Here is a 9,593-nt window from a genome sequence, read left to right as displayed (position 1 = left end):
ACCACCACCGTTATCAGCCTATTTCACAGAAGAGTTTGTAGCGGGACCTGCCGCAGTAAAAAACACAACTTCAGGCCCTGTCCAACCATTATTAGGAATTTCAAGATGGCGCCAGTAGACGTTAAACCCAGCAGGGGCCCTCCCATCACGGGGCCGTGTGGCTGCCCAGATCACAGACTGAGAAGCAGAGGGTTCCAGACTCCTCACGAAGGTCACCGTTCAGTGGTGAGCGGCGGGGGCTGGGTGGGAACACAGCGCGTGGGAAAGACCAGCCTCTGCGTCGGTCTCTCCATTCCCCCCAGCCCTTCTGCAAGGTGCACAGGGCTGCCGCCAGCCCAGCAAAGCTGAAAGCTCAGCGGGGCTAAGTCGCAGTTCGAGGTCGCCCAGCTCCCTGGGAGGTGGGCTCTGCTGACGAGACAGGGACTTCGGGGGGGGGGGGGGCGGCGCGGTCTGGGAAGATGCAGTCCCACTCGTTTAGGTGCCCTTCTGGGGCAGTGCCAGCTCCCTGGCTGGAAGCAGCTGCTGCATGAACCTCCCTCCAGGACGGTGGGGGGGCCTGCCAGCTGTGGCCGGCCGCCTTTAGCAGAGGGGCGTTTTCGTAAAAACCCTGGTCCAGCGTCAGCGTGCCGTCCTCTGAGTGAAAGGAGCCAGGGCTCAAGGGCCTACATATCCGAGGGCATCTCCCCTGCACTGCCGTTTTAAGGATGGGATCCACCCCACTGAGAGGACTAAATTCCTTGTCCGGTTGGCTACGTGTTCTCGCCCCCTGAACGTATGATTGGGGAGGATGAGGGAATTCCCTGGCGCCCACCACTAACCCTCCCTGACTTTATTTTTTTAATATTTTTGGCCGTGCTGTGTGGCTTGCGGGATCTTAGTTCCCCAACCAGGGATCGAACCCACGCCCCCTGCAGTGGAAGCGCAGAGCCCTAACCGCTGGACCGCCAGGGAAGTCCCGACCCTGCCATTTTGAAATGCCTTTTTCTACCCGGACAATGTTTTAAATAAGCCTGGTCTTGCCCCGTTTTTCCAGGGTTGCAGAAGAGCTGCAGTTCAAGGGCATCTGGAGGCCCAAGCAACCCAGGATCTCCATTTGTTGGGGACGACCTGACGGGCCAACAGGCCCTCTCAGAAATGTCAGCTTTGAGAGACAGCTCAGCCTCCTCTGTCCCATGCTACCCCCATGCTCAGACTGCATACGGGTCTCTGTACTGCCTGACGCAGACGCCCACACTCACACACACACAAACCAGAAAACGAACGGCTTGGAAATACCAGATGAGAAAATGGAGGATTTCCTGAGCGAGGGGACTTGTGTTGGTGAATCTGAACAGGTAAGAGTGCTATGTTCCCCGGCCCTGTGATCCCTTCAGCACCTCTACTCGCCACACAGGCTTCTCCCTTGAAAGTTGTGTTCTCCACACTTCCTGCCATCAAAGACTCTTGGCCAGGTCTGCAGACTTGAAAGGGCCCCAGGGTGGCCGCAAACGTCCTCTCCCCCTGGATAGAATGCACACAACCGCACTCACCTACCTGTTAGCTTTGGTGAACTTGCTTCCTACCCGGTTGAAATGCGGATCTGCAGGGCAGAAAGGGCCCAGGGTGGGCGAAGTGGGGGAAAAGGAGGAGGGAGGGGTCCATGGGCCCTTCTAGGGCAACCAGGCGGGCTGAATGCTATCGCACCACACCCGCACCCCAGGCTGCTGGGAAGAGGACGGGTTTGATGCAGCCAGAAGAAGACTGCAGCCTGGGCTCACGCCCCAGTTGCACCACTGAAATCTGTGTGAGCTTGGGCACAGACTTTACCCTTTCTGAGCCTCCACTGTCTCAACTGTGAAGTGGGAATAAACCACCTTGTTACAGGGAGGGTGAAACAAGAAGGTGGACATGAAAGTCCGTGTATACAGTAGGGGCCCTGTAGATGTTCACCTCTGTCTCAGAGAACCAGACTGTGCTGCGGGCCCCCGCCCCGGCCTCCGCATAGGAAAATGTCTAAGATGCTCTGGTGAGCCTGGTGCAGCTGGGCCTGCTGAGCTTAGGGCAGTCTCCCAGGCCAGGTGGGTGGCCCCCTTCCAGGCTCTTCCACGAGCTGACTCGCTCCCTTTGCAGACTGTGTCAACAGGCGATGCCACCCCAGCCCAGGGAAGGTTGAGTGGCTGCAACCTGGTTTGGAAACATGTGTCAAACCCAATTCCAACCAGATGAGGCTGGCCTGCTTCCAACGGCGCCTGCCATCCGAGGCCACGCCAGGGGGAGGCCTGTCCAGCTGCCACGCCCAGGCAGCCAGGCCTGTTTGTTCCCTGGAGTCCTTGGGTCCAGACTGACACGCTCACCTCTCTGCTCCGGCGGCTCTGTTCAGAAGGTCTAAGCCACGAGTCAAGGAGCTCAAGGACGCAGCCACCTCGGGGAGAACCTACCTGCCCATCCCCTAGCTGCACAGGCAGGGGAGGGAGCTGGGCCAAAGCAGAGGCCAGGAGGTGCTGGGCAACCGCCATGACGAGGGGGTGGATGCACCCTGGCCTCCCCACCCCCACCCGAGGGAAGCGTCCCCTGAGTAACAGATGGGCCTGACGCAATGGGCCAGGCAGCCACTCTCTGCTGGTTTACAAATGGTGGCTGAAAAAAACCCAGGCCACCACCACCCAAAAAACCAACCCAGCAGAGAATGCAGCATTCCAGCAAGAGTCGAGAAGGAAAGGAAGTCCAAATGTTTCGAGTTTAGCTATTAAGCATAGTTTCCAGCGAGTGTACTCATGTCTTGAAATGAAACAGATGAAAGCAACATGTGTCAATGGTTGTAGGAAGACAATAATGTCATCAACAGGAAATAGAGAAATTGAACACTGAAGCCTCAGCCCAGAACTTAACTCTTGCCCTGCCCTCGTCCCCAGAGCCTTCTGCGGGGAAGGCTGAAGACGCTTCCGCGGCTGGGGCTGGGGCTCTGCCCCGTGGGCCCTGGCGGAGCCCCTGCAGGGATCTTGAGCACCGGAGAAGGACTTGCTTTATTTCTTAAGGGCTGATGGCCTTGGTGCGGGGGAGGCCCACGGGCCCTGGATCAGCTGAGGGGAAGCTACACAGCCTTGCTCGCTCTCCACGAGGGGCGACGAAGCCTTGGCCGTGGGATCACCCTTACGAGTTCCTGGCAAGGGCAGTGACCGCTGCTGGCAGCAAAGCCCCGGCCAACACACTAGCAGTGCAGGAGGCAGGGCGCCCCCCTGGAGTCCCGCAGGCCAGGAGGCAAGGGCTGCCCGGTGGCCAGGGGTGCAGATGGAGCAGGTGGGGTCTGGGAGACCCCTTCTCACCCAATACCCCCACTCAAGACAGAGTAAGAAAGTGCACACCACCCCTCTGGCTGGCCCTCAGAGAACCGGGAAAAAAAGGTGACTTTGAGCCTAGGAAGGTGAAGCTCATGTCCACGCGCCTTGAGAGTGGTCAGAATGCCTCCTCCTCCAGGCTGGCCTCCCTGCCTTCATCTCTGATGGATCCACACTGTTTGGCTTTGGGGATACCTGCCTCCCTGCTGACCTCGTATATCACATGCAAATAATACAAAAAATTTAAAAGTAGAACAGGAAAGGGGGGTAAATAGATCAGGTGGGATCATGGAGTGAGAGCATTTGGAGAGTCCGGCCTTAGACCTGCCTTAGTTCCCTGACCCGGGGGTGCCAGACAGAGCTGCAGGCTGCACCTGTCACCGTGTCAGAATTCTGCTCTGGAGACTGAGGAAGCCAGGTTTGGGGCTTGCTGAGCTAGTCCACTGATTTTCAGACAAGCCTGGACCAAGATACCCTAAAACAAATGGGCGGTACCATGGTCATCATATGCAGATAAAATTAGTGGACAGAAATGCCTTAATTTTTTCTCCTATCATTAAAAAAAAAAAAAATTCTAGCAGGTCTTAATGCTGGATTCCAGTGCGGGTGCTTTTGTGCCCACTCAGAAATGTATATATTTGGGTTGACTCTGCCAGGGGTATTAGTCTGCTCTGCTTATCGTAACAAAATTCCATAGACTGAGTGGCTTAAACAACAGATATTTATTTTCTCTCAGGTCTAGAGGCTAGAAGTCCAAGATCAAGGGCCGGCCAGGCTGGTTCCTGGTGAGAGCTTTCTTACTTGGATGGATGACCAACTTCTCACTGTGTCCTCACATGGCAGAGGGAGAGGGAGTTCTGTCCTCTTCCTCTTATAGGGGCACTAATCCCATTATGGGGTCCCACCCTCATGCCCTCATTTAACCCTCATTGCCTCTCAAAGGCCCTGCCTCCAAACTCCATCACACTGGGGGTTAGGGGTTTAACGTATGAACTTGAGAGGAGACACAATTCAGTTCCGAGCACTGAGTTTCAAAAAGCGTCGCCAGGTCAGCCTGACCCACATCTGCAGGTGACTGCCACGGGCCATGCACTGTCCTAGGCTCAGGGACAGTGTCGGCGATGGTCAGACAGAGGCTCTGTCCTCCTGGAGCCCTCAGTGTGTGAGAGACGAACCCAGAAGCGGACGGTGTGACAACAGCAGGGTAAGGGCCAAAGTGGAGATGCCCGTGTCGGGGGGGTGGCGGTGAGAGAGGGCGCTGAGCCCACCCAGGATGAGGTGACATAGGGGCAGCCCTGGAAGCTGGACCAGCACATCAGGGGCTTGGAAGCGAGGCCCAGCCTGGGGAGGGGCTGGCTCCCCGCGGGATCTTCCCATAGGAGCTCAGAGCGCGAGGCACGCGCGTGTCCAGAGGGGAGCTGGCATGGCTGGATTGAGGGGAAACCTGATCCTCTGGCCTTGACTTCATAGAGAAACACATCATCAGCTAGTGGGGAAGCTCTGTGATTGAGCCGTGTTTTAGGAAGTGCTTTCTGTGGACTGTCAGGGGCTGGATTCCGTGAGGAGTGGGATTCCAGATGCGGAGACCCCGACGGGACAGCGTTACAATCTAAGAGGTTGTCCTTGATTAGATATTCACATTGGACTTCAGCAACTGTCTTAGGTCGGGCTTCCCAGAAGCAGACCCTGAGATGGGAGTTCGTGTGAATTATTAGGAAACAGTCTCAGGGAAAACCCATAGGGGAGCAGGGAGGTGGCCCGTGATGTCCAGCGGTGTCTCATGGAGCGGAACTTAGGTTCAATCCACAGGCCGATCTGGAGGCCAGCCCTTGCGGTCATCCTGGCTTGGGGAGGAGGGAGCTGGGGTATTTACGCCCCAGCATATGCTGGTCACCGGTTAAGGGCTGGGGTGGGGGGAGGACAGAGGACACAGACATGCTCTCCACGCTTGTGGGCAAAGTGGCTTCCAGCAGCTTCCACCAGAGATGCAGGCGGGAAAGCTGAGGGTGAAAGCGGGAAGAGAACGGTGCCCAAGGGAGGTGAGGCCTTGGAGAGCAGACACTGTGTGACAGTCACCTGCTCCAGTTAGGACACTGCCCAAGGACTCCCGTGCAAACCACAGGCACCGGGCTCAGTCAGGCCCAGCCGGGAGCTCGTGCTTGGGAGGAACCTATGGGGCTCCAATCAAGGAGGTCAAGGATAGTGCAAAATCCATCTCCAGGATTACGGGGAACTGTGCCTGTAAAAGAGTCCTGCCAGCTGCGAAAGGGCAGAGGCCGTGGTGGAGGAAAGAACGCTGGGCCCGCGCTGAGCTCAGAGCTAACGACGAACCACGTCGGTGGCTACAGCGGGCTTCACAGCAACACTCGGAGCTGAGCTTCCGTGGCCGGAGCCCGTCCACGGGCTGCGCTGACTGCTTGTCTGAATGTGCGGCAAGGGCGGGTCCCCCTGCAGCGGGGACTCAGTGCCATTTAGCCCCATAACCAGGATGGCCCTACCTGCCCTGCCCGCCTGTAAGACTGTTACAGAGATAAAAACGGGAATCCAGTCTGGGAAGGTTCTCCAGGAATGTTCAAGCATATTCCACTTCGGAAATGGTGAGTAATGTCAGACTCAGGCAGGCGGAGAGGAAAGTGACATTACGGAGCATCCCCTCCAGGCCCCCGGCTGCAAATGATGAGAAGGTGCACGGGGCAGAACTTTGACCCTCAGGCGGGATACTGACAGAGACCTTGGTCTGTCCCTACAAGCCTCCAATACCACAAAGGCACGTGATCTCCACCCAGATGCAATTCATCAGTGAGCATATGCGTTACCTCTTCGGCTGGAAGATAAGAGATCAAAGTCGGCCCATCGATAAGACTTTGATAAGCCTTCAACCAGGCCCCAGGCCAGCTCCTCACCCCCCCTCCCGCCCCGGGGCCAGGCCAGCCTTCCACCATCCAGCCCTGAATCAACCTCTCCCCCCTACCCCCGTTAGAATGGGGTGGGGAAGCCACTGCCCCCCTCTTGGAAACTCAGCACTGAGGTGATGTGCTCAGGGGAGCCCTTTCTCCCCCTGCCCCTTAGCAGACCGTCTGCACTCTCTCCCTGGCAGACTCACAGGCAGAAAGACTCCCTCCGAAGCACCAAAATCGTGCTCCAGGCCCATTACTGCTTGTCTTGGGCTCTTACAGTTGCAAGAAAAGAAGTCAAAACAGATTGTAACATCTGAACCGTCAGGGGCACCAGTGGAGCCTCGGACAGCCTCTCCCTCCGGCAGAGTTCGTGCCCCACATCTCGCTGTGGGTTCTCCAGCGGGGCCAGGCCCTCCTGGGACCCCTGTGTCTGCATCCAAGGCCCGTCCCACTGGGCGGTAAGGGGGCCTCTCCCCGAGATCTGGGCCCTAAGCTCTCTAAGGGCAAGGACAAGATTCGGCCATTTTCATCTGCCCAGAGCTGCACACAGGGCAGGTGCCTGCCTCCCAGGGGACTGTGCTTCGTCCCACGCCGCTGGAGAGAAGGGGGATCCGAGGGCTACAGGACTCGTCCCCGCCAGGCCGGGCAGTAAACGGCCGAGTCTGGACCTGCACACACGGCCGTCTGCCTAACAAGTTTGGGTTCATAAAACACACCACACGTGTGTCTAAATGGAGACATCTGGGTTCCAACGTCACAAAAATCAAACGCTGGCGATACTCACGTTCCCAGCATCCAGTTTCACGCGTGGACTCGTTCTGTCTCAGGGGCAAGGCCTGTGACTGGGACCCCAGGCTGACCAGGGGTTCTGGGTGAGAGAATGCAAAGCTGTCCACGCAGCTCCTGGGCTGGGAAGGTGGGGCTGCGTGGAGGATGTTCCTCTTTTCTACGGGAGCACGTAGGCTGCAGTGTATAATATCTAAATGAGCAGATGATTTTTTAAAAAAACGTTGGATTGGATTCTGGAAGAAATAATATATATCATTTTGCATTACCAGGCTACACTGAAAATTCATCCCAATTTTCCAAGAACCAACCAAATGCAAAGATCGGATGGGGCATCCCCACTGGCCTAATTCACAGGGTGTGTGACCAAGGGGACGCTACTGGGGACCCGGTGACGAGAGATCACAGGTGTTAAAAGATGCCAAACCCAAGGGGCCACAGCTGGCTCCCATCCCTTCTCCCGCTCGCCGCCCCACCTCCCAAGGCAGGTGTTCTGCAAGGGGTGGGCAGCTGCCGGCACATCGGGGCCCCCCGCTCGCTTCAGCCCCCGCCCCCAATTCTTCCACCCGAGGCCCGAGTATGCGATTCCACTGCAGGACTTTGGGCCGCAGCGTGAGATGATGCCAAGGGCCCTTTTGCTAGGGTAGCGGTCGTTTACACTTCTTGAGGGAAGGCTTTTGCAAGGATTGGAGTGAAGGCTGCAGATGGACAGGCTGTGGTCAGTGGTCCTTTTGGGCCCACTGGGGAGCAGGGAAGGTGTTCTAGTAGCCGTCCCCCAGCCCCCAGCCTCGGCCCCGGGAATGTGGTTCGAGGGCCCTGCCCCCGGGTCAGCAGAGAGAGGCTATCGCTGCTGCCCGGGCAGCTGTGCAAGTGTCGATCCATTTCAAAGGCCTTTTGTTAAACTTCTAACGGCCAAGAGGACAGCCTGAAGCCACGCAATTCCAGTGACCTGGAAGGTTATCAAGGCCCCTCCAACCCCGGGGGTTACGGGTGGGAGCTGGGCGATCGGCCTAATGAACCAGGGCCGACCGGAGGGGCCCCAGTGACGGAGAAGAGGCCCCTCTCACCTTTGGGGTTTACTGAAGGGGCAGCACGCAGCGTGCAGGGCTGGAGGGCGGCCTGGAGGCCCCAGAGAGATGCTGGCAAGGCAGGCTCCAAGGGTCCAGGCTAAACGGCAGGCCTCCCTGGGGCAGTTTTCTAGTTTACTTTCCCCGGCTCTGGTCCGCGCCGTTTGCTGTGGGTCGGAGCTCTGCCGCCGGTGAGCTGGAGATGGCGGGGCAGCTCACCTCCCTTTTCAAAACGCTATCTTCTCACGTGCCTGAATAGGTGGCGCCGGGGCGCCGGGCCTCTCTCCGTGGGCGCGGGACGGGGGTGGGCATCTCAGAGTTGGCAAGGAGTCGAGACGGGAGGCCCCTGAGGGTGAAGGAAGCTCTCCCCCCACACGCTGCCTGCTCCCGGGGAAGCGGGATCCCAGCCTCGGCAGAACCCGCCCCAGAGCAGCGGATGAGGGTGCCCAGCCCTCGGACAGCCCGTGTGCTTTTTTGTCTTCGCGGGACTTGGACTCTCGATTTTGCCCTCCTGAGGAGGGGGCCCCGCGGGATCTTTGATGTCCTCTCGCCTCCCCCCGACCCGGCCCCGGGGGCGCTGGGTGTGCGGTTTGGCTAAGAAGCTTGGCGTTAGCAGCCACCGCCGCCGTCCTGTGAGCGCAGCCGCAGGCCCCGACGGATGTCATGTTCCCGGCCGGCCGGCCGGCCGGGCGGGGTGTTACCTGGAGCTTTGAAGCTCGGAATGGCTCCAGACCGTCTTCTCAAGTCCGCGGCTACAAATGTTAATAAAATTAAAGCCACCTGAGAGTTCAGCTTGGCGCTCCTTTGAAAGCAGGTCTGTGACGGCTTATTACCCTCAATTATCTCGTTGTCCACTCTCTTAGCTTGGGGTTAAACTCTTAACTCTTCCCTTTGAAGTCATTATCCTTTTATCTATGACTGGACCAAGGAATTTCAGGACAATAATCAATGGAAACTTCATGAGAATAGAGAAGCCGGGAGGGGAAAGGTGTGAATATCCCTTTAACTGTGGGCCTGCTGGGGGGGAGGGGAGGGGAAGGGACCGAGTCCCCAACTTGAAGAAGAAAAAGGAAAGGAGGGGAAAAGCCCCATACAACATCCCAGGGAGTGGTTTTCAGATCCTCTGAAAAATAAAGAAAAAGGGATAATTTGGGGGCGATCAGAGGGGTGCAGCCCTCATCAAAGGGGAAGAGAAAGTAATGAAGCAAAAAGACACAATTAAAGAATGGGTTTAATTAGGGCTTTGATGTCTGTCGTGGTGCGTGACACTGGGGGAAGGGGACTGAGGATACGTGCACCAGAAGTGTCCCCCCAAGAGGCTGTAGGAGGGCGGGACTTTCATCCCAGCTTCTCCCACCAAAGAGGAAAGTCAGGCTCACCCAGACCCTCACAGTCAGGAGGAAAAAAATCACAACTCTTTTTCTCTTCTTTTTTTTTTTTTTTTTGTGCAAAAGTCTTCCTGGGCTTTCTGGGCAAAAGCTCTATCAGGATCATTATGTGCCCTGTGTATCCCTGTTTAGAGAGGAGGG

This window comes from Aethalodelphis obliquidens, unplaced genomic scaffold, assembly GCF_003676395.1.
Source record: "Aethalodelphis obliquidens isolate GAN/ISIS:26980383/991018 unplaced genomic scaffold, ASM367639v1 scaffold44, whole genome shotgun sequence".
In the NCBI taxonomy this organism is placed as follows: Eukaryota; Metazoa; Chordata; class Mammalia; order Artiodactyla; family Delphinidae; genus Aethalodelphis; species Aethalodelphis obliquidens.
This window is presented reverse-complemented; position numbering follows the sequence as displayed.